The 26454-nt window shown below is 37.1% G+C and overlaps 1 protein-coding gene and 1 pseudogene across 3 annotated transcripts in view; one reads left to right on the forward strand and one right to left on the reverse strand.

Moving 5' to 3' along the window:
* The window catches only part of ADGRL2 (adhesion G protein-coupled receptor L2), a 678326-nt gene that overhangs the window by 242140 nt on the left and 409732 nt on the right, over positions 1–26454 (forward strand). For all 3 annotated transcript variants that reach the window (XM_078332297.1, XM_078332298.1, XM_078332318.1), the window contains one exon: positions 25314–25418. The gene's annotated coding sequence lies outside the window, so the exon portion shown is untranslated. The remainder of the gene's footprint in view (positions 1–25313; positions 25419–26454) is intronic.
* LOC144577202 (mediator of RNA polymerase II transcription subunit 28 pseudogene) lies at positions 1566–21692 on the reverse strand (annotated as a pseudogene).

Raw genomic sequence — 26454 nt, forward strand, 5'->3', positions numbered from 1 at the left:
CCTCCCAAAATTCTGGGATTACTGTTGTGAGCCACTGTAAGCTGGCAATAACCTTTCTTACTGGAAAATATTTTTCCTCCCAAAGTGTAAAACAAAAATGATACAACCAAGCAAAACTCAAAACAGAAAGACACAATCGGAGCCAACTTTAGCCCCTGGTAGCTCACCTATGCCCCCATTGTTACGCTACTGAAAACAGTGTCTGCCCCATTACACTGATTCATTACTCCAGAACGTACTGAAATTTAGCATATCAATGCTCTCACTACTTCCCTGTTGAAAAAAAAGTAAACAAACACCACACAAAATATAAATTTACCCCCCTAAAGAAGTTGACATCAACCTAAGCACCCGATTGTAACACTACTACACTAACCCAAGATATTTTAATCCTCTTCTGACCTATTTACCAAAAAATCCCCATTTGGAGACCTCTGGAAACATTACAAATATTGTATTAGATTCTTCTTCTTGAGGTAGCTTCAAGTCTTAAAGCAAAGCAAATTTACATATCCTTCTACATACCACTGAGGGGTAATTATCATAAAATGCCTACTACCAAAATCCTCACCCCTGATTCTCAGGCTGTTTTAACTTTTTTTCTTTGACACAGAGTCTCACTCTGTAGCCAAGGCTGGAGTACAGTTGCGATCTCAGCTCACTGAAACCTTTGCCTCCAGGCAAAGACGTGATTCTGCCTCAGAGTAGCTGGGATTACAGGCACCTGCCACCAAACCCAGTTAACTTTTTGTATTTTTAGTAGAAGTAGGTTTCACCATGTTGGTCAGGCTGGTCTCAAACTCCTGACCTCAAGTGATCCACCTGCCTCAGCCTCCTAAAGTGCTGGGATTATAGGCAGAGGCCATGGCACCAAGCCTATAATTTTTCCTTCAGATCAGACCATGAGAAACATACATAAAAAGATGAAAAGTTATACAAAAATTTAAAAACAAGCAAAACCAACATTTAAAAGAATCTGTGTTGTCACACTAACAGTATAAACTTTGCTAAAGACAAAAAAAAAATTTACTACAAAAGAATTTTACTACAAAAAAACTTTAGTACTAAAGCTACAGACATTTTATAAAGTACTCAAGAAATTAATAGTTTATAAAAATAGTGGAAAATTTTTCAATAAGATCATAAAATTAAAATCAACTCATTCTCTGGCATAGAGTTCTTCCAAAATGTCAAGTCTACAAGAAGGGATATAGGCTGGGTGTGGTGGCTCACACCTATAATTCCAGTACTTTGGGAGGCCAAGGCAGTTGAATCAGAGGTTAGGAGTTCAAGACCACCCTGGCCAAGATGGTGAAACCCTGTATCCAATAAAAAAAAAAAAAATTGCTGGGCCGGGTGGTGGGCCCCTGTAATCCCAGCTACTCAGGAGGCTGAGGCAGAATTGCTTAAACCTGGGAGGCAGAGGTTGCAGTGAGCCAAGATAACACCATTACACTCTAGCCTGGGTTACAGAGCAAGACCCTGTCCCCGCCAAAAAAAAAAAAAAAGCAGAAGAAGGGATATATGGCAAACCCACTCTCAGGCTGACCACATTTGCTTGCTGCTCAGGTTGGCTTCAGAGGTGTGGGGATGTTGATAGAGGCCTCCTCAAGGTCGGCCAAAGAGCCCTGAGAAATATCAGCCAGCTTTTTGTTCTGCACATGGCTGTCCTCCAGCATTGCTGCCCACAGCTCAGCTTTGCCAAGTGCTTCTGGACTAGTGCATCTTTCCACTGTAATTCATTCCTTAGTTTTGAGACATCCTCTTTGATAACCTGCTCTGGTTTCTGAACAAATGCCTGCAATCTTTTTCATAAGAAAAAGCATTCTGTCTCTTGCAATATCCAGAAACTTCTGGATACACTGATCAATACCAGTTTGAATGTCTTCCTGATGGGTGCCACTGACATAGTCCTGACTCACTGGAGAAGTTAAGCAACCCTCGCAAGATGACACCAATTTCTCTGTCGAAGTACTGTTAGGAGGTCTCAGAACACCTGGAGCTGCCTGAAGAAGTGAAGTTTGGCCCAGGAGGCCTGGTGGGGGCTGGGGGTCCTAGTGGCTGCCCAGAGAAGATAGTGGAGCAGCTATGTCTGGAATGGCATGGAAGGAGCTCACTCTTAGCTGTTACTTTCTTTATAATGTCTGAATATTTGTCACCTTCTCTGGGAAGTCCTCCCCGGTCACCTTACATTGAGGATGTCGTACCTCTGTTCTGGGGAGTGCTCTGTTTTGCCCTCCATTGTATTTATACGGTAATGAAATCGCCTGTTGATTGTCTGGCTTCTCTATAACAGTGAGGGTTTCAGCAGGGACTGCATCTATTCCCCACTCTACCCCATCACACCAGTCAGTGACTGGCACACAGTAGATGCTCAAAAAAATCATCAGTGAATAAAATGAACAGTGTCTTCCACGTGCAAAGTAGAAGGTAAATACTAGAACTCTCAACGAGGCATAAAATTTAGCCCCTATTCCCGAAGGCTTTGGGTGGGAACAACAGCATGAACATAGGTTTTTAAAAAGAAGAGGAATAGGAACTAAGAGCCAGTATAAGAACATTAACAACAAAAATTATTTTCATTGCTGCAAGAAAGTAATCATTTATTATTTGTGATAATACTCAAAAAAGTTATTTATCACATGAATAAGAATAGTCACTTGAATGTCAGCATCATATCAAATTATAACACCTTTCATAGTGTGCTCTCCCTTATATCTGTGGTTGAACTGTCTCACCCACTGGTTTGTTGGCAATACCTTCAAGGCCATATTGCTTCATGGGAGAATTTGAGTGCAAAGATTCCTTCATATTCATTCTTCACGCAGTCTTTCAGCTTCAGATATTTCTAAATTTTGCCTCAGCTATTGAAATTTTTTAGAGAGTAGGGGGAAAAAGCCTGATTCCCACTTCTTAAATGAGGGTTTATACAATAAAGTGTTTATAATAGTATCTGATACCTGGTTAACCTTCAATACACGTTTGTCATTCTCATTTCATAACCCTTAGTATCTTTAGAGTGCCCTTTCTAAAGCACTGAATCTAAGTCTGAAAGCAAGTACAGATGAAAACTGAAAGGCGATATGATGAATCTTGCAGCAAGTTCTTGGACTATGTCATGCATTTAAAATTACGGTTCGGAGTTCAGGCGTTCGAATTGGCTCACAAACATTAAGGACTTGTGCCTGGTCTGGGTCAGATATAAACAAGCTGGAATCTGGCATAGGTAAGATGTTTACTAGTTTGCTGTTCTGGTTGTGTACTTTCTTTTATTCCTAAAACCTTCGCCTCCAATTTCTGTGTTATTCTGTAAGGAAGCTTGGATTTGGTCATCTTCCCACCTTATGCTAAGCCCAGCATGGGAAGCTTTGGAGTCAGAAATTCCTGAGTTTGGACCCAACCTCACAATTAGCCTCTCTGAACTTCCTTTTCTTTATTTGTAAAGATGGAATTAATAACCAGTCCTGCTTTAAAATCGCTTAAGGATAAATATTAATTAATACAAAATTAATGGTATAGGTATACTCTAATCTTGGTGAGAGAAACAAGCTCCTCTAAGTAGGTAACTGATTAGTGTCAGTTGCGATGGATTTCATACGATGAAGAATTTGTATCATGTACAGTTCAGTAGTGCACAGCACCTGGTCTACGTCCAATGGGCTGTGCTCCATGTTTTCTTGTTTAATGTTCCTACCACAGTTTTGCAGTTGTTCAGAATTCAACATGTATTTTTGAAGTAAATAGAATTGATTAGAATAAAAGGTAATCTGCTGGGCGAGGTGGCTCACACCTGTAATCCTAGCACTTTGGGAGGCCAAGGTGGGTGTATCACAAGGTCGGGAGATTGAGACCAGCCTAGCCAATATGGTGAAACCCCGTCTCTACTGAAAATACAAAAATTAGCTGGGTGCGGTGGTGCACACCTGTAGTCCTAGCTACTCAGAAGGCTGAGGCAGAAGAATCACTTGAAACCAGGAGGCAGAGGTTGCAGTGACTTGAGATCGTGCCACTGCACTCCAGCCTGGATAACAGAGTGAGACTCCATCTCAAAAAAAAAAAAAAAAAAAAAGAAAGGTAATCCCTAAATAATGGTAGGAATATTATCCTATAACTTTAGTGTCTTATTATTATTCAAATAATAATTTTCAACATTGCTGAGTTATCTAAGTTTTTGTGGAAAGGTTTTGAAAGAGTCTATCAATAAAACTCAAAAAAGGCTTGTAGAAAAGTAATTTTCTGACCCAATGCAAGTGTTTTGTTTTTCATCTCTAGGGAGCAATGTTTGATTATCTTTTATTTGGTTCATCCAGTGGCATTATGCCAGGAGCATCTTCAGGTCATGTACCTCACAAGGCCACCACATCTAAGGGGCAGTATGTACATCATAAACAACTTTAATAGTTTGGCTTTCGTATTTACTCTACCTTGGGAGTTTTAAAAAATTGTATATTTATTATGATAGTTTTTCAGCAATAGCAGTTAAATATCTTCTTTAAAAGATCAGAATATTATGATAATTTACTGACAAAAGAAAGTAAAGGGTCTCAACGAAGAGATATCTTTTTTTAATCCAGATAAAGATACCATAGAGGCTTTCAGCTGCCCTGTCTTCACAATGCCTAGCAGTGGTGACAAGGCAGTAGGATGCTCATAAATACATGGTGAGTTAACAGTGAATAAACAAAACATTTTAAAGAGTATGTGTATCATGAAGGATTATGACAATAAAAGACAGTATTCCAAAGAGCCAAGAACACAGACACTGGAGTCAAAAATACCTAAGTTCAAGGTATTTTGGTTCTGTGGCTCACTGTCTGTGTGTCCTGAATGAGTTACTTATCCTTTCTCTGCTTCATTCTCCTCATTTGTAAAATGGAAAAATTATAACATCCATTTCACAGGGTGGCTGTGAGGACTAAGTGAGTTAATACACAATGAACGCTTAGTGCTGTATCCTGTTCAATGGCAGCCTAGAGCGCCGTATTCTACAGTCAGAATCAAATAGGCAACGGACTCTATTTTTAAAATAGAGACTAAACACACAATTTTGCACATTATGTGCTGGGAATTCAACACATCTTTTTGGGTTGAACAGAACTGATGAGAATAAGAAAATTGTGGAAATACACTCCTAAAACTTTAGAATCTTATTATTGTTCAAATCAAGATGTGTTAGATAAATGCCCCGTCAGGGAAGATGATCACGGTGAAGAAGAAAGAGGAGGAAATGGAGAAGAAGGAGGAGGAGGGGCGGGCAGCAGAAGAGGCAGAGGCAAAACATGGGTCATTCGGGAGTCAGTAAAAGTGAATCTTCACAATGGTCTACAAGTCCATAAACCATCTATCTGTACCACCAGCCGGTCCTCCAGACACATTCTTCTCTTACCTATCTCGCTTCACTCCCCGTTAGCTGCCTCCATTGGAGCCACTTTTGCCTTCTTGCGGTTCTTGGCACCAGACACAATCCTGCCTTAGAGATTTCAGTAAAGCTGTTCCCTCTGCCTCAAATGCTTTTCCTCCAGATGTTTGTTGGGATGATTTCCTCACCTTTTTTAGTCTTTGCTCAGATGTCATGTTCTCAGTTTAAGACCTTCCATGACCTCCTCTCTACTGCCTTTACCCTCACCCTTCCTCCACAGCACATGCTCTCAACACCCTTACGCTGCTCTGCTTTCTTTTCTACTTGGCTCCTTTCATCTTCTAACACATATATTCATTGTTTATTATTTATTGTCTCTCTCCCTTATCTAAGTGGCCCTCCCACATTAGAACATAAGCTCAAGACAGTGGGATTTTTGTTGATTTTGTTCACTGATATAGTAACTCCCAGACCTGGAACAGGACATGAGCTAATAGGTGCTAAATACATATTACTGTAAAATTTCTCCTTTTTGTATATCATTTTCTCTCTTGCTATTGTTTTTTTCTTTCAGTTTGTTTTTGTTTTTGTTTTTGAGACAGTCTCACTCAGCCACCCAGGCTGGAGTGCAGTGGTGCGATCTTGTTTCACTGCAACCACCATCTCCTGGATTCGAACAATTCTCCCATCTCAGCCTCCCAAGTAGCTAAGATTACAGGCATCTGCCATCAGGGCCAGCCAATTTTTGTATTTTAGTAGAGACAGGGTTTCACTATGTTGGCCAGGCTAATCTTGAACTCCTGACCTCAGGAGGTCAGCCCACCTCAGCCTCCCAAAGTGCTATGATTACAGGCATGAGTCATCACGCCCCGTCTTTTCTTTCATTTTTAATCATTTTGCACTGATAGCACTTTAATTACAGGATTTTCGTGAAACAGTTAATGCTCTATGTCCTGGCCTAGATCTGAGCAAAGAACAAACATACAGATCTTAGAAGAGCAAGATTCTGCTTTGTTTCGTTCTGTTATGCTGACCCAAAACTTCACGCCTTTCTGGGCAACTGACAAAACACAAAAGTTAGCATCATTTATATAAGGACATTCCTGACTCAAATCTGTCTCTAAAAACCTCAAATACTTTAAAATTGTAATTTTTAAGGTACAAAAACAAGGGCATAAATGGCTTCTCAACTAACCCAATCAACATTCACAATCATCAATATGCAATTCTGGTTGCAAGGAAAAGTACAATTTGATAAATAATAAATAGAAGATGGAGATTATCAGTAGAGGGGGAAACCAAATTGTGCAAAAAGAGGGCTTCAAGGAAGAAAGTGGATAATTAAAATACAAATTAGTTAAAATTGTTTGAGGCTCTTGGGGAGCTGAGAAAGGTGATTTGATTAAAAACACCAGTAATTTTCTCCCATATGTAAACTGGCAAGTATGTCTATAAATCTACACCACTCACCCATATTTTCATTTAAAGGAAAACTAGGAAACGATTACACTATATGTTTAATGTACTAAATTACTGTCAAATGAAGATGGAGACATTAGGCCTGCAGCAGCACAATCTCGGCTCCCTGCAACCTCCACCTCCCAGGTTCAAGTGATTCTCCTGCCTCAGCCTCCCGAGCAGCTGAGATTACGGGTGCCCACCACCATGCCTGGCTAATTTTTTATATATTTAGTAGAGACAGGGTTTCACCATGTTGGCCAGCTGGCCAGACTGGACTCGAACTCCTGACCTCAGGTGATCCACCCACCTCAACCTCCCAAAGTGCTGGGATTATAGGAGTGAGCCACCTCACCTGGTGCAAACCTTTCTTTATAGGTAAATTTAAAAGGTTCTTGTGCCTAATAAATGTAAGTACATTTTATTTCTTCCCATTTAGCCTAAAATATTAAATTGTATAGTTTCAGCTGGAAATCAATTATATAGTCTTTGTTTCTTTGCAACTACTTCCCAGTAGATATTTCTATTATTTAAAATTTTAACAAATTTAATTTTCACTTTTTATAAACTTTGAAATTCTTTCAGCTTTTTTTTAAATTGATACCAACATTTAGTAACTATTAGGAAATTTTTTTTGTATTTACTACTTTTCTAGTATTTAGAGAATTGCTTTTCCTATTTTGGTTTAATCATTGTTTAATTTCTAAATTAAGCATTGGGATTAATATATTAAACCTTAAATATTAAAGACAAATTAATTATGTTCATTATCATTTCTCTAATGTTTCATACAAACCCATAATCTTGACAAGCATTTCCTTCAGTTATTCATTTGCCCATTCAACAGTACGTCTGTATTTATTACCAAAGCTTAACTTTTTTGACTTTGATTTGTGAAAGCTTATTGCTAGATGGATGCCATATTGTGCCTGGTGCTGTGATACATTGTATTTAACTGTCAATATCTATAAACATTTCTCAATATGACCTGTGAATGTTAGACTGTTTACAGTATTTCCTGCAATTATCTCTTCAGAAATGTGACAGAGGAAATGGGCTCTTGTCACCCACAGGATTTGAGAAACTTCTAGTGAAAATCATTGTAACTTGGCTACAATTTGTAAGACATCACACAGCAGTTATTACCATGCACTTAGATTATTTTTGTGTCTTACAAAATATTTTAGAATGGTTTTTACTGCTGTTTGTTGACATCCTTCTGGTGTTTATGTCACTATTATTTCCATTTTTAATGGAGTTGTTTGATTACTTAATTAATAGGCCAACATTTGGGGTTAATTACCAACCTACTATGTTAGAAAGCATTACCCAAAAGAGGAAGAAAGAGAGGAGATAAAGAAAACAGAAGTTCAAGGAATGGGGAATAGACGATCAACTTGTTTTGTTTTATTAATATGGCCTGCATGATGTAGATAGCATTACTTTATATGTAGTTTGGTGACTTCCAAGGTAGACAGAAATATAAGAGAATTTTACAGCTAAAAACCTCACTCTTTTTTTTCAGTGAAGAAAGACCTAAAAGGAAAATAAAATTCAAGTCTTCTAGCCCTCCTGCGAACATTTCCTCTATTTCTCCTATTAAATCTCCATCCTGCCTATAAGAAGCCTAACATCTAAAAACAGGAACATCATATAACTATAAGTACTGAATTTCCTCTCCCTGTACAAACATGTATTTGAATAAGCAAAAATTTCAATTATACCCAAATACATATAGTTGTAATATTTAACACTTTCTAAGTGCCTACTAAGTGCTAAATGTTTTGTTTTGTTTTAATCAACTCATTAATAAAACACACACACATCCTATGAGGTAGTTTAGTGTAGATTCTTTTATAGATGAGGAAATAGAGGACTGAAAAAATGAAATAATTTGCTCCTTATCTTAGAGGCAGTAAATGGCAAATCCAGACACAGCCCAGATGTTTCTAACTCCAAAACAATGATCCCAGCCACTGTGCATATATTCATAGTCACTGATGTCAAATCCTTTTTCAAAATTAAGTGTGGATGGTGGGAAGGGCATTGTGTACATAAAGGGTAGGCGAAAGGAATTCTGTTAAGTCAATTTATTAGAGACACATTGCTGTGTAACAAATACCCCCAGAACTTAATGGCCTCAGGCAACATATTATCGTTGGGTCAGGATTGGGCACAGCTGACCTGGGTTCTCTAAGGCCTCTCAGGAGGCTGCTATCCAGATGACCACCACGGTTGTAGTTATCTCAAGATTAGACTGAAAGAGGATCCACTTTCAAGCTTATTCACATAGATGTTGGCAAGATTCAGTTCCTCGTGGGTTGTTTGACTAAGTTCTCATTTCCTCATTATTCATTGGCTGGAACCTCCCTCGGTTCCTTACCACATGGGCCTTTCCTTAGGACAACCCAGAGAATGACATTAGATTCCATCAGGATGAGCAAGGAAGAGAGCAAGTGAGGGTGGACAAGACAGAAGCCAGAGTCTTTTTACAGTCTGATCTCAGAAGTGACATCTCATCTCTTGCCATATTCTGTTCATTAGAAAAAATGTAAGTCACTAGGTCCAGCCCATCCTCAAGGGAAGAGAATTAGACATGGATACCAAGAGGAGGGGATCACTGGGAGCCACCTGAGAGGCTGCCTACCACAGTCAAGAAAGTGTTCTCAGAGGATATCGAGGGCTATGTTCAGTTGACTCTAGTCAATATGTCTGGCTCCAGAAAACTGCCTGAATGAATGTCTTTCAGTAGCCTCCATCCTAATTCAGGCAGAGCCTAACATTAGCCAGAATAAGCATGCCAGCCTCCAGCACTGCCTGGGAGAAACTGTAATTCTGATAACAACTCATCTAGCACAAAATTAATTTCTTTCAGAATTAAATTTTCTTTTCAAATATCAAAAAAGTCAGTGTATGTAAATAACTATTTAAATATATTATAAGAATAAGAAGATGGGTTTTGAAATCTTCTGACTGCATTTACAGATATGTCTCAAAAGCAACAGCTGTTTGAAGACAGGCAACTGAGGCTGTTAACCTATCAGAGCCTCAGTTTCCTGCCTGTGATTCAGGGACATAGTGCTACTATGACGTTTAAATCAAATGAAGTATATGACAGTATTTTATTAGCTAGAAAGTGCAACATATAAATACAAATTTTGTCTGTACTCTCCTTAGCTACAGAACAGGACAGAATGTTAAGAACAGCACTTAGCATGCTATTTAACTATCTTATGAGAGCAATAAATATCTTTGGAATATGGATAATGAATGAACTGTGTTGTTACAGTATTCAAAGCACCATTAGTAGCCACATTTGCTGTTGATTTACTAAAGAGAAAAAAAAAAATGGATTTCCAGGCAGTTTTGCTTCAAAGAGGCACTTGTGTTTTTGAACTGCTTGCCTTGACCACGCTGCAGAGGTTTTGAGGCCATGCACAAGCTTTCTGCCGTGGTGAAAACTTCTGGCAGCATGCGCTTCCTTCAGCCATCTTCCCTCATGTCACACTACCTCTAGTTAAAATGTTCCTGTTGTGTGTGTGTCTCTGACTTGAGAGAAAACATTTTCTCATATCGTGTAAGAACTACATGGAGTGTAGGCCCCTGATGGACCAGAAAAGCACATTAGCCTTTCTCCTTTAGTGGCCCAGATTGAAATCGCATCTGATGTTTTCCCATTAGAAATGAGATGGCGAGATATTTTCTGGGAAGTGATTTAGGTACACTAAAACAATCTATAAGGCTCTATTGATTAGAAGTAGACGACTCAAACTTGATTTGTGTGCAGCGAAGTACCTTGGAAGGTGATGTGATTGACAGGCTGTGTGGAATCGTTTTGGGACTGGAATAGTTAAGATATTGCAGCTTTACAGAGAGGTACAGAGGTAGAGGAGTAATTTGTAGAGAACTATAAGTGGAGAAAGAAAATACAGAATATAGAGTACAGAAAGCGTATATTCTATTTTTGGTAATATGTCTATAAATTCAAACAAACAAAACAAGGAGTTTTCATACAAAGAGTTTTAAGAAGGAAATTCCAGGGTGTTCTATAAACTTTGAAAATAATCCTATTCCCACAAACATGTATTGGTTGCCATTTGGTTGTTCCCAATTAGTTTTGGTCAAACACATAGTTTTAAAATAACTTAACAGCAGATAATAATGGTATTACCCATCTAACTAGAATCAAACAAATAAACAAAACCTGAATCCAAATGACCTGTTCATAATCTTAGGGTAGTACATCATAGTTGAGACCGGAAAATAATAAAGTGATGATTTATACTTGAGTAATATGGTTAAAATGTAGATTAACATAATAAGTCAAACTCTAGCCAACTCTGAAAATGCAGGAGTCTACTGAAAATTTTGCATGCATTATGTTCTGTCTTCCTCCCTGCTTTACATGGAACTCTATTCCACAGATTTACTTGGAACTGAAATCATGTAGGCAATATTTAAGATAATATGATATTAGGTATCTCCCAGGTATATTTTCCCTGGGACAAAGCTTCTCTCTGCTCTTGGCAAATATGAATATGCATTATAAGAAAGAAAGAACAGGAAAAGGGTGATTTCTTTGAGCCTCGCTGGTGATTCTATTAAGCTAAATGTTATCCTTAAAATATTTCACTTATATATAAATAGGAGATTATCAGATAGCATTTTATTTATTCTGAAAATAATTCTTGATACTTCAGTTTGAAGACATTTCATAATTAATCATGGTGTTAAGGCAATACAGACATTCAATTATATTAATAAATCATAAATTTGAAACAAGTAAATTTAAATTAAATTTCATCTGAGCAGCTCAACTTTTCACAAACTAGCTAAATAAACCTCGTAGTACCTATATATGCAAATTACTTCAAGGGGCAGACATTCTCTAGTATACTCAACTTATTTAAAAATAACATAGAGATTGATATTTTTAGACATTATTAACCATGTGGGGATCAGAGTGGTATGAGCTAACAGCTAAGATAATCAATTGCTTTGGAATCAGCTGTTCTTTTTTAAAATCTAGACATAAATGATCTAGTACTGCACTGTTCAACATGGTAGTCACTAGCAACATATGCCTCTTTAAATTTAAAGGAATTAAAATAAGCAAAATGTGTTAGCCACATTTCAAGTGTGCAATAGCCACATACAGTTGGTGGCTACAGCATTGGACAGCACAAGTATAAAACATTTCCATCACCACAGAAAGTTCTATTGTACAGCACTGAATTCTACCTCCCATTTGTGTGTCCTTATTATGATCTATATCATGGATAGAATCAGGAAAATATGCAGGACACTCGACGTTCTCTCCCAAATGCTGAAAATAAGATAGAATTATCTTCCTCTTAACAAGTTAATGAACACAAAACACTTCATGGCCCAAGATGTTCTATTAAGCCATGAAAGTTACAACAAAATTAGGGATGGAAGTACTGAGAATTATATATTGGGTCAAATGAAGCACTAAAATAGACTTATAAAGTCCCCATTTGTCCTCTGTTTGGAATGAAGTAAGTGGAAAAGAGCATGTTTGTTAAAATGCTTTTTACATGAAACCAAACAGTATATGAAAGGAAGTTCTCAATGTGTGTAAAAATTAAAATATTATTGAAACAAAACTAGCTGATAGAGTGGAATGGGCGTCACTCTATTGGGAAAAGGATATTTTTCCCTCTATGATTCCAATAGCTTATTCCTGCAAGACTTAAACTGAATGAGTTTAAGTGTTCAAAGTCATAAATAAGAAGATTAAGTCATAGTATTTCTTTGTATCTGAGAGCTTACATGTATTGCATTACTGTAATACTTTTTTAAGTTGGCTTGCCCATTTTTTTCTAATTTTTTCTGTTGTATGTTGAAATACAATGGCTTCGAAGAGAAAATCTAGAATTCTGAAACCTCAAAATTAACCATTAACATGATGGCTAAAATAGAAGGCAGATTTTCTCTTTAAAAAATTTTATGGTGGTATTTTCCACTGTTTAAAAAAAGAAAACTGAAGGAATGGCTTTTTTTCTATGCAATGTATTTCTAAAAAGAGGGATCATTGTCTCTGAACTTTCTTGACCTTAGCCTGTTCTCTTTTGCTAAAGTTATTAAAATGATTAGAACCTCAAGGAGGGTTATGGTGTTATATTCCTTTTCTCTTTTTAACTTACTCTGAACTGAATCAACCAGCTTTAAATCCTGCACACATCCTATTAATCCCATCTAGCTCGTCTGTCTGCCTGGATGAGTTTCTTCAACAGATTCTCTGAATATGCGTTAAAAAACATAAATCACTGGATTAAACTTGTAGAGAATGATGAAAGCTAAATTCGTGTATATACATGTGGCGGGACAAATGGACCCTTTTATTATTTAACCTGAATGAAAGCAATAAATTTGAAACAGGTTTAACTGATGATATTGGTAATCCACAACAGATTTTGTAAGTGTTTTTGAATGAACATTGGTTTTGTTCAATAATCCCTGGGATTAAAGAAGGGTTAGATAACTCAAACAATCTGCAAAGAATCGTATTATTTTGCTATTTATCTTTTATTTTTACCAAAAAATGATATGTATGGTTTTAGCTTTAGCAAATTAGACCAAAAATTGAATTATTCAATTCATTTTTTAAAATTTGTGGCTAGGATTACCCAAGAACATTTTTACCTATGTTTTAGAGAGCAGCCTGTTCTCCATCCTCCACTGTTAGTACATAGTGTTATGTAGTAATAATATAGGTCCTATATTTAGGTAGACTGACAATAGCCTCTTCATTACTTGCTTTGCTGATCTATCACATTCAATTTAAGTCTTCCAAATGTCATAAACTTCAAATATAGGATAAAAATTACTTAAATTTCCTCTATATAGTCACATAGTTCCCTACCTCACCCCCCACCCACACTCAAATAAAAGGTTTAAGTAAATTATTAGGTGGGTACTGGCTTTCAGTTCTAATAATAATTAAAAGTGAATGATTGTCTATTTAGCAATTACTAGATGCTAGAAAGTCTCTTCATTCATCATCTCATTGAATTCCCCACAACAACGCTGTGAGACAGAGACAATTTTTTCCCCATTTTTGCAGATGAGACAATTAAGTTACATGATAAATTAATATATCCAGGGTCACACATCTAGCAAGTGGTAGATCCAGTGTTCAAACACACCCACACCCATACTAGTTGTCTATTGCTGGATAACAAATTGTTCTAAAAATTAATAGCTTAAAATAGTAAACTTTTATTACCATAGATTCTGAGTCAGGAATTGAGGAGTGGCTTAGGTGGGTGGTTCTGGCTCAAGGTCTCTTGGGAGATTGTCATCAAGATGTCAACAGGAAGGCCAGGCACAGTGGCTCACTCCTATAATCCTAGCACTTTGGGAGGCTGAGGCAGGAAGGCCACATGAGGCCAGGAGTTCGAGACCATCCTAGTCAACCTAATGAGACTCAGTTTCTACAAAAAAGAAAAAAACTTAGCCAGGCATGGTGGTGCACATCTGTAGTCCCAACTACCGGGGAGGCAGAAGTGAGAGGATTGCTTAAGCCTGGGAGTTCAAGGCTGCAGAGAGCTATGATTGTGCCACTGCACTCCAGCCTAGATGACAGAGCCAGACCTTGCCTCTAAAAACAAATTTAATTCAATATTTAAAATTAAACCAAAAAAGATGTTAGCAGGAACTTCAGCCATCTAAAGGTTGACTGGGGCTTGAAGGTATGCTTCTAAGATGCCTCAGTCATGTGGATATTGGCAAGATGCCTAAGTTTCTCCCTGGCTGTTGGCAGAAAGCTCAGTTCCTTGCTCTATGGACCCTTCCAAAGAGCTGTTTGAATGTCCTTTCAACATATCATAACTGATTCTTTCAAAGCCAAACGGAAGTGACAAAATCATACTTCCTCAGAAGTCACTCTAAAATTTCTACAATATCCTGTTGGTTACCAAATCAGCCCTACTTTCTGTAGGGTGACACTACACAAGAAAGTGAGTATTAAAAATCAGGGATCACTTGGACCATCTTGGAATCTGGCTATGTTCCCAGCATAAAATATATTATTAGAAAAGTTAGACATTCTTGGGGTTTTTTCGTCTGTACTTACAGATATTGAATGAAGGAGCAGCACTGAAAAGTTATATCTAACTCTAATTGCTGCTCATTCAGATCTTCAACACGGAGGATATTATGTTTCTTTGTGTGTGTGTGTGTGTGTGTGTGTGTGTGTGTGTGTGTGTGTGTGTGTGTTGACATGGAGTCTCACTCTTTCACCCAGGCTGGAGTGGTGCAGTGGCACAATCTTGGCTCACTGCAACCCTCTGCCTTCCAGATTCAAGCAGTTATTGTGCCTCAGCCTCCCAAGTAGCTGGGGCTACAGGCATGTGCCACCACACCATGCTAATTTTTGTATTTTTAGTAGAGTTAGGGTTTCACCATATTGGCCAGGCTGTTCTCGACCTCCTGACCTCCAGTGATCTGCCCACCTCAGCTTCTGAAAGTACTGAGATTACAGACATGAACCACTGTGCTGGTCTGGATATTACTTTTATTGGGTAATAATTCCTAGAATAATACTTACATCATATTCAACTATAGAAACAAAATCGTATCCATAGAGAGATCTTTAATTTTTTCAGTTATCAATCATTTTGCTCTCACTCAAATTATCATTTTTCTCTAGTACAAATTACCAAGCATAATCTCGGCAAGACATTCACACATTACTTCTGTAAAGATCCAGGTAATAAATATTTCAGCCATATACCAGACAATCCCTGTTGCAACTACCTACCTCTGCTGCTGGAACATCAAAGCAGTCATAAACAATATTAAGTGAATAGGCATGGCCGTACTATAATAAAACTTTATTTTAAAATATATATGGTAGGCCAGGCCTGGCATGGTGACTCATGCCTGTAATCCTAGCACTCTGGAAGGCCAAGGTGGGCAGATAACCTGAGGTCGCGAGTCCGAGACCAGACTAGCCAACATGGTAAAACCCTGTCTCTACTAAAAATACAAAAATTAGCTAGGTGTGAGGGCAGGTGCCTCTAATCCCGGCTAATTCGGAGGCTGAGGCATGAGAATTGCTTGAATCTTTTTTTAATTGTACTTTAAGTTCTGGGGTACATATGCAGATCATGCAGGATTGTTGCATAGGTACATACATGGCAAGCTTGAATCTTATAGGCACAAGTTATAGGGAGCCAATATCACCCCACTGCACTCTAGCCTGGAGACAGAGCAAGACTCCAAGCTCAATATATATATATATATGTGTGTGTGTGTGTGTGTCCCATAAAATATTGTAAAACTTTAGGAAAGCTGACAGCATCAAGATAGAAAAGATAAGCCTCTGTAAAAGCAGAGCATAATAGATAAGACAAAAATTTTACACATCAAATCATCACTAAAAATATTGTCATTCTAAAAAGTAAACAGAATGAGGGAGGATAAAATTTTGATAATTCTTAATTCTGGCTGTATTATGAATACTTCATATTTTTGGCTGGCCTTGAATTCTCTAGACCTTATACATTGTGTTGAACACAAAGTAGGCACTGGATAAATATTCGTTGAATGAATTTCCACGTGCTCCACAACCCCTAGCCTTTGCTGCCTTTTCTTATCTCATCAATAAGCTTTTCAGAGCATCTTATGATGTATGAAGTTAACTGTCACTTTTGCTTTTAAGAAGTCATCCAACAAAAAGTAAATAGCAGGTAAGAAATAGTTATTGGAAGATAACTGAACATATAAAGACTTAAAAACAAATTGAAAAATTATAGAATAGAATGAACACTGACTTCAAATAGACTGGCTAACAGGAGCAATGAAGCATCAGACAATAGAGTAATTGGCGAGGAATGTATTGGCCTCTGACAAAGCTATTAACGATAAGTTCCATTTATTCATTCTCACTTCTACTGCAGTTAATTTTACTTGGAGGCCAAGCATTATTTTTTAAACCCACATTTTAATGTGGTTATATCTATGGCTTTAAACCTCTTGTTGTATCTACTACATGTTCATTCACTCTTCCAAACAAATATTTGCTCGTTTATTTCTTGAGCACCTACAATGCCAAGCACTAGGTAAAGTTCTCAGAGATACGATGGAAAACAAAACATGGATTTTGTTTTTAAACAGCTTGGAGGCTGATGGGGGATACAGAAAAGTAAACAGGCATGGTAAAAATGCACAGTGTCATAAGGTACAAAGCTCATGTCCAAATTTACTAACTTCACATTAAACAGACGTATTAAACTTTAATATTACAGGTCCCAAAGATAACACTTACTGTGCATTTTAGCTATTTCTACTTTTCAAAACAAGAGTAAAGACAACAAAATCATAAACACCATTACTGGAATACGCTGTTTTATAACTGTATTCCAGAAAATGCAAATTACTAGAGTGGTTTAAGGAGAAAAAAGTTTCCTGGCCAAATTATTTTGCAAAGTGCTGGGTTCAAAAAGATGAAACAGATTGTTTTTTCACTGTAGAACTTTTCAGAACTTACAACATGGTAATAAGCATTGTGAGTCCCTCAGAAGGCAAATATTATTTGCTGTGTTTTCAAATGTATTTGATAACAGCATGCTTTTTAAAGAAAGCATCACTTAATATCTAGTAGGACATGAATGTTGATTGGAATGCTGTTTGCCAAATACTACCAAATATACTTTGAGAACTATTACCGACAACAATTTCACATGTTTTAATCAAATCATGATCATTATAATCTAGGAGGGCTAACTCTTTAAGGGAAATAGTAAATAAATCATTTTGTTAGGCAACAGAGTACTTTCTCAAAGTTCTCTAATTTCCTATCTTTCAAATTCGGAATTTAGTTGATTTAGTTATTTTTAAAAGAACAAATTCCCTGGGCTCGCATTAAAGGCTATCAGGTTTTGCTAATCCTTGGCTAATTACGTGACTGTATTCAGAAGAGTCCAGATAGGAAGCAGAGAAATCTGTGATCTCAGCCTGCGGAGGACAGCCAAAAGATGAGCAGAAGAAGCAAATTGGGGTCCCCAGTTTAGGTACCTCCTTTTTTTTTTCTCTTCCTCTAACTTTTTTTCCTCTCCTTGTGTCTTTATAACTTTTTTTTTTCCTCTCTGCTTTGTTGCTTCCTCTCCCTTTTACCCACTTCCTCATCAATGGCGTAGGTCTGTCTATGATCATCAAAGATTTAAATTTAACCCTACTAATAGCCGTCCCAGTAATAACATTGCAATAGTATTTTACAGTTCATGTGTGGGAATGGAAATAGTGAAGTAGACAGCTCATTCATAGCAATGGAAGGGATAAAGAAGCTGTCCCCTTCTTGCTCAAACTCTCTACTGGCTCTACTGGTACTGGCTCCATCCTGTACAAAGTAGTTTTGAAAGTTAAGACTACACCAAGTTAGTGTATGTGTGTGGAGGAGAACTTTTCAGATAGGATTTGGCTTGTGCAACATTTGCCTCCAAATCAGGCACCTCATATTTGAATGTCTCTTATTATAAGGTGATCTATCAAGTCTTATTTCATATGATTAAATGCTGGTTAGAGAAGACACATAGTCTCAAAGATTCAGACGACAATGGTTTTTCAATTGTTAGAGAAGTCTCTAATTGAATTGGTAAAAATAGGAGACAAAGAAAGTTAATGCAGACAGTAACTATTCCTGCGGCGTCTGCTTCATAATTGCAAGTGTTAGAAAATGTTGTAAACATGCCTTTATTCAGATTACTTGAAAAAGTATTATAGTAAGTTATTACAAAGTGGATATGAAACAGACACCTACAAAATGAAAATTTTTTTTAAGTTATAAGTACTTTTAAAAGAAGCCTAAGAGAATTCCTATAGGCTTAAGCAGGAAAACCATCTAACATGCAGTGAATACTTACAGAAGTGGGTGGTGGGGGAGGCGGGTATGAAAATGAAAATGGTTTAAGCTGCAGAAGAAGGAAAAATCAGAGATTGGTGACTGACCAAAGGAAGCACCTGCTTTCCGGAAATTAAAATCATGTATTAGGCAGCTCTGACTTAATTGCCAAATGGGGTGAAGCCCAGCCTCTAGTGTAAAAGGGTCCCAAATTATAATTGGGCATCATGGATTAAAATTCAATACCTGAAAATTTCTTCAGCAATGAATGGGCAACTGGGACAGACTGCGGAGCCCAGTACAATATGCTTCCCGCAGCTGACACTGGCAGGTCACTTTATTTGGCACCAAATAAAGTTCCCAAGTGGTCTTTAAGGGCATTCAGCTGCTGAGTGCTTATTTCATTCATCCCTTATTGTGCTGCCAGTAGCAGATCCAAAGAAGTAGCATGAATCAGCTCTGTGGATAAAATTTTCTCAGGCTGCGTGGTGGAGATGCAACTGGACTCATTTCACTGCTTTCCTGGGACCTTCCCTAGCAGCAATAGCCTGAATAGTAACAGCTTTCACACAATGTCAGTTCAACAGGAAACTTGGGGAAAGGCAGGACAAAAATGAACATTAGGAAACTTCCAAAATGGATGCCATTTAGCGAGGAAAACAAAAATCTTGGTGAGAAACATTATGTACTTTTGTCATTACCAGATAACTTAGAATACTGTGAAATAAGGCTCCTAACTCCCCTCCGTGTGTACTTCCAGCTGCAAAGTAAAGGCTAGCGCCTAAATTTCCTACATTAAGCATAAAACCATGGCATTATACTTAGCTCTCTTTAGTTGCTTCTGTTTAAAGTAGCAAGAGGATTAAAAGTCAATCCAACCAATACCTTTAGTTTTATATGGACTAATTTCAAAACACATACTCAATGCCGAAGTGTGTTTTCTTGTTTATGTCAATTCTAGTAAAATTTTCTGATTATAAAATAATACTTCGTGTCTTCCCCCATGCCGGTTTAAAAACTGCAGGAGCTATAGTCTTTCTGCTGGGGTCATGAACTTGTCTGATGAAGTACAGATGAATGTAAAATATTCTTCTAAGCTTAATAGGTCTTACGAATGTGTAGTTCCAGTACACATTTTTTAATTTAAATTCATGGAAAGGTTAAAAAGCAGTAGTTTTTATTGTTTTGCCTTTGGTCTAGGACAAATTTTGCATGTACCCACAAGAGAAACAGTCTGCTAATTATTTCATATAAGTCACTGTTAGCAGTGGTATCTAACAGTGCTACTATCACTGAATAGTTAAAAGTCTTACATTTCCATTAGAATTAGGAGCAATGGCTAATTATTTTTAGTTAAAGCTGAATTTGATCTAAACGGGAAGCATATTTTGGCATTTAGTCTAGAAACCCAGGACTGTTATTAAATGCCTGCTTGTAAATGCAGAGACTAGAAAAATATATACAGATTTTTTTTGTTTCCCGGTTTTGGGAGAAGTTGGTATAGTTACAGTGAGATCATTAATGTAAATATAGTAATATAATATAATTAAGATGTTCTTTTCTTGTGTTTATGGCCAAATTTTACAGTGTAAAATGAATTAATGTACCCAAATAAAATGCACTCGTGTCTGAATGCTACTCTAAATTAAATTTCTTTTAACTTTTTAGTATGGAAAATTCCAAATTTATACTAAACAGAGTAGTATTTTAAAAAAAAAAACCCACGTACCCACTACTTAACATCTTGATTAACAACACATTATCCTTTATGTTTCATTGATGTCTCAACCCCTTCCCTCTCCAGAGTTTCCCTCTTCAACAGACGAAATAGTATGGGACTTAAAAATTGATGAAACTTATTGTATAAAATCTCATTCTCAGGGTTAAGCATTTTATTCAGGAGATTTTTGTTTTCAGTTTACCCAGGAAAAGAGGGGTGTGACCTACAGACACACGAAGTGGTGTGTGAAGCGGGTGTTTACTAAACTCATACCTCAAACTCATACCAAAAATTCGATGATCTGAATTTTCGTTTTCTGGGTAATTAAAACGTTGCTCTTTTTCACCAGTAGAATTTTTAGTCTTCCACTTCTACCTCTCCTCTAAACCTCTCAGCCTTTCTTTCTTTTTTCTCTCTATTTTTTTTTCTTCCCTATAAATCATAAATAATAATAGTTCCCACATCATAGCTTTCTAGATTTTAATGACAGCCTCCAAGGACAGGTACCAGTTAAATGAAACATATAATTAAAACTTGTGCTATTTTAAAATTGGGTTACTTGGCAAAACTCGAATCAGAGCCTACCCCCATTCCGAAGATGGGCATGTAGTACTTATCTGGGTTACCGGCGTGCAGCACATTCCATCAAGGTCAGCCTTTGCAAGGTGCCAAAAGTGTGATGGAATGTCGAGTTCGGCACATCCACATTTCAGGTGTTTCCTCATGGCACCAGAGTAAGTGTTCTGCAGCTTGAAACGCTAGCAACCAATATGTTTACCAAGCAATCAATTTAGGCATTTGCACATATATATGTGTATCTCTCTATATATGTGTAATTATCATACTTACTGTGTAAGTTGTATGAGTTGTTTTTAAAGTTTATTATAAGTTTCTCTTTAACTTCCAGTACTTTCTCACTAAGACATAGAAAGACATGATCTCAGTCTCAGTCCTAGTCCTGGATATAGACGTCATCATGTTGGATCCCATGTTCGTCTTTTCAGGCACGGTTATCCTTTTTCTACAAGCGGAATCTCTTGAAGTTTCCTTTCTTGCAGAAGCCCCTGAGAATCCTTCCACGCTTACTCAAGAGCAAGCTTTCTGACTCTATTACTGTCCCGGTTAATTCTACTCTGGTAACTCTTCAACCTTTCATTGATTTTCCTCTCTTTGGACGTGTCATTTGTGCCCTGCACCACACTGCTGACTGGGGGGAGAGGCACTATCTCTGCTGAGTTAGAAAGCCATGATCTTTTTATCTGTAGCACTCGACTCTTGATATCCTGCATGAATCCGTGCTGGACTCTAGTTCTCTTGGCTGCATTCACCATTGAGATGCAGTCCTTTCTTTCATCCCCTTGTACTCTTGGACTCCTTGAGTCCTTCTATCTTAGATCTTAATTCTGTATGTTTCACATGGTTTTCCCACAAAGGTCTTCTCTGTGTGTGCATTGTCTCTCAGACAATATGACAATTGCTGGTGAGTTTTCTCTAATGTCTCGCTGGGCTCCTTGGTGATACACTGACAGACAGACGTATCAACCAGACTCAGCTCTGTTTTGCAGTTGTGCCTTGGAGTCACAGTGATGCCTCTGGCTTATCCTAACTCTTAAGCTTCAGCTTCTGCAAATCAGCAGTCAGACAGGACCATTTCTTTTCCCAAACCAAGCGTCACTCACAGGATTATTGCTAGGAAGTTAGCCCCTTCTCTATACTCATGTATCCAGTTTCCCATTTCAAATATTTCCCATAGTTTCAAAGCACTAGGCAAAAAATTCAAGTTGCTACTATTCAACTAGACACACCTTTATTTTCAAATTATTTAAATATTCAGTCTTCCCTGCCTCACTGTGTATGTGGGTTTCAGTCTAACAAATATGCTATACAAAAATTTGGATGTATGTTTAACTTTATTTTCTTTTGAATAAATCTGAATTTTTAAAAAAATCAATAAAAAGGTCCAATCCATTAGGAAAGTGTTTAAAATAGATTAATTGCTTATCAAGTTTTCATTCTCTCTTCAAACCATATTGAACCACTTGTTTTACATGAATTCCAAAGGCTGGCACTAGCTTTCACTCCGAGAAATAAATGACACAGGTATTATATTTTAAGCATCATTAAAACCTTGAAATTGCACAGTGGCTTAGAAGACAACAAGTTAGTTAGTTTGGATAGCTTTGTAATGGCTATACAACGGGGAAATTCACTGTTAAATGACCCCTCCCACTCTTACCTCACACGTAATGCTTGGCAGGAAGAGGAAGAAAAATTGAGACTGGTATCCAGGTACACAGGTATAGGAAGATCAGAGAGAATCTACCAAATATTCCTAGAGAATCTATGGTTCATTGATCTATGGCTAGTGATTAGAAACTATTTTTGCTTAGACAGACAAGTCTAGCTCATCACCTTCGTCCTAATTCCTAACTTCCAGAATCTGTGACTCAAGTTGTTCTTACCTATATTTTAATGTGTTTGAACAGAGGGTTGTTGTAATATTGTTAATGAAACAATTTTAATGTCAGTGATTTAGGGATTATGTTAAGTGGCATTTGAATCTGATGCTACCACTGCCTAATTTATCTCCTTTCTAACCTTTTCTTTTACACCTTCATTAGAACATCTATTAAGATAATGAAACATAGCTACCAGATTAAAAGGCAGAATACTCCAAGCTCTAAAATAATAATAATAATAATATATTTTTTAAAAATTTGAGCAAAATTTCAAACCAATGAAAACAACAAACAACAAACCCCACCTGTTTTTATGATGCAACTCAAACATTATCTGAGTCCGTAAAGATGCAATAATTGCTTAACTAACCAAAGTGATACAGTTCATTATTTTTCTATTGCACGTTTATGTAGTTCCCCCTGAAGCACAAGTATAATTTGGTTTTTTGAAAAATATGATTTACATATGGCACTTGAAGAGAGATGTTTTAGAAAAATCACATAAAGTGTTCTTCCTTGTAAAAGCAATGTCTTTTCCTTCTTGTTAATGCCAAGGATGCTTTTCTCCAAACACTCATTCCCTGCTCAAGGCAGTGTAGCTGCTAATAAGGAAAACACAGCTAGTACCTCAGTTGAATGTTTTCCTTTGTTTACCTATGGGGAGTTCATTCTGCAATAGGAAGAATCCCTTACTATCAATGAGTCTGAAAGTGCTCAAATTCTGCCAAGGGGAAACTTATAAATCTGTGTACCTATGGTTTAATCTAAAGCAATGCAAAAAGGACTCTATCATCTCAAAGAACACCAACCACACTGCTTCCATTGTCTCCATTTATATAATAAATTCCATCTTATTTACATGGGTTCCGTTTCCAGTTATAGGATCACTGCTTGGCAATACTAGGAAATGAGCATCTAAAATGACAAACTGATGCTAGCACTTGCTCCTTCTTACAGGTATATTATGTGTTTTCAGTCTATCGGGGATTTCTAGAGTAGTTCCAGTTACTGGCAATCAGACCTCGAGACCAACTCCATGCCCAATAATAATGAGCATCTTCAAATGGATTTTTTAAAGACAGCATTAATTCAGAATATAAATTAAGATCATATATTTGATGGTGAAAAAGTGCAAACCTACCCACACATTTTGGTTTCATGTATAAAATATAAACAGCATATGAATGCTCTCTTGTGTCTTCAGAGGAATCTGTAGCTTTTTTTCCTTCTGAAGCATGTTCAAAATGTGCTATTTTAAGCATAATAACATATAAATAAAATACACTGCTTGCCAACATTATTTTTTCACACATATATAGGGCCTTTAGACACTGTTCTCAACTCTGATTTTCTCCTGAGATGCAATTTAAGAGCTTTAAAACAAAGTCTTTAAAAGACTTCCTATGAAATATGCACAGCTTTTTTTTAAATTTGTGTTTCTATATGGCCAAATTGCTCTCTGTTGTTATAAATACTGTATGTAAAATTACCAGATTGCCTGGCATTCCATTTTTACAGGGGATACTTCATCGTTAAGCATGGAAAGAACATAACTATTCAAACTGCTTAAAATATTTTGTAACCATAAATTATTATCCAAAAATATTTTTCAAGTAGATAAAAAGAGTTGTCAATTCTACATAGTGAATGCCTCATAAGGGGATCGTTTGTGGTTGAAAACTGAATAAAAGCAGTAAATTAAGACCAGACTTAACCATAGAGAAGCCGTAATCCACTGCAGATTTCCTTGGTGAATGAAGTATTGTGATGTGGATTTATCCTCCTTGCTTGTACAGTTAACCAGTCACATCTGTGACCAAAGTGCTGTCTGTGCTCACAGACAAGGTAGGTTCACTAACCCCAAGGAGGTAAGCCCATGCTGATTTACACTGTATCGATAAGTGCAAAATAAACACAACTGTGTCTTGGGGGCTCCCTGTGAAAGGGCAGATAGTATATGGATGCTGAACTTGAATTAAAAGAAAAAAGGGGTATTGAAAAATGAGCGGCCACTTGAGAAACTGCCAGTGATGCTGGGTGCCCAGTTTTCCAACAGGCATGATGCTTGAGGAGGCAGCCTTGGTGAAGGCAAGGGGAATGTGGGTATGAAAAAGGTCAGGAGTGCTGAGAGCTGACTGAAATATGGTCTATGTTAAAGGAGTATCACTCACTATAAATATTCAATGTCAAGAATGTAAATGGCTTACAGACATAGAAGCCCTTGATGATTATGTTATCCAGCATTGTTGATTTCCTTCTGTTGTTTGTCAGCAGCCACCATAATTAATGAAAAAGACCCTGGAAGTCTTGACAATGAGTCGGTTTACTCTTAAGTCTGTGCATTTTTCTTTGTGATTACATGCCAGTATAATAACTGATTTGCCTTTCTCAAAATTAAACCAAAGGGAGCCAAGTATGTCATATCTCTGTTATTATTTTTTTTTCTTTTAGAGCCCAATGTTTCCCAAGGACATTAATTTTGATTTCTCCACTGAAGGCTTGTGGCTGCCCTCATGCTTTACAAAACATTACCAAGTCAGAGCCAAAAAGAAAACTGTGAGTGAACATTCCTATCAAACAATTATTTTTCATTATTTAAAAAAAATTTCTCAGAGTTCTCTGTAATTCATTCCAATATGCTCCCTTTGTAAAAGATGTGGGAAAAAAAGAGAACACAAAAGTGAAAAATGCCTTTTTATTCTGTAGAGGGTTGATTTAAATATTTTATGAGTCACTCCAACACCTTTCTAAAACAGTATTTTACAAATAAGGTCAGCTTTCAAAGAAAAAAAGTTTATTCTTGAACATAAGCAGGTATTTGTACATTAATGTTATAGTAAAATGTATATAAAGTAGAAACTACTAGCCTATTAAAAGTGTTTTAATCCTTTAAATCAAAAACTTTTCCTTGGAATTTTTCAAGATTGGAATATCAGTTTCTTTAAGCTGGAAAATGTTTAAGCTAATGAAATCTTTATCAGATTCAGCAGTGCTACTAAAGTGTAAACTAGGTTATCTGCCCACGAAAAGGCCATTGGGACTTAAAGTAATGTGGACATCTTTACTAATGTAAAAAGATCCCAGAAAGCATTAGCTCTTCTAAATACGTGTTATATTTGATTTGATTTCTAAGGAATAAAGTTTACAATTACCATCTCCACTTAATTAAGGATAACCACGACTTGATTATACTCATTTCATCTTTACAAATGTGTGTGTTTCTGAGGAAAGCACAGTCTTAAAATCTCTAACATTACACAATAAATATTTCATCAATACTTCTGGAGTTTTAAAGCATTTCCTTCTGGTTACTGGAAAGGGGTACTGTGGTCGTTGCATGTAGATTTAAATCAAATTGCCTACAAATATTGCATACGTGCCTAAACTTTAAAGACAAAATTTTTTCAATTAAATACAGTATTAAATACCCCCTCCCCACCACACACGCATGTGCACACACACACATACACACACACACCCCTACCTCAGAAGTTAAGGGCAAAGAGGCCAGGCACAGTAGCTCACGCCTATAATCCTAGCACTTTGGAAGGCCAAGGCAGGTAGATCACCTGAGGTCAGGGGTTTGAGACCA

This window comes from Callithrix jacchus, chromosome 7 (assembly GCF_049354715.1).
Source record: "Callithrix jacchus isolate 240 chromosome 7, calJac240_pri, whole genome shotgun sequence".
NCBI classification, from domain to species: domain Eukaryota; kingdom Metazoa; phylum Chordata; class Mammalia; order Primates; family Cebidae; genus Callithrix; species Callithrix jacchus.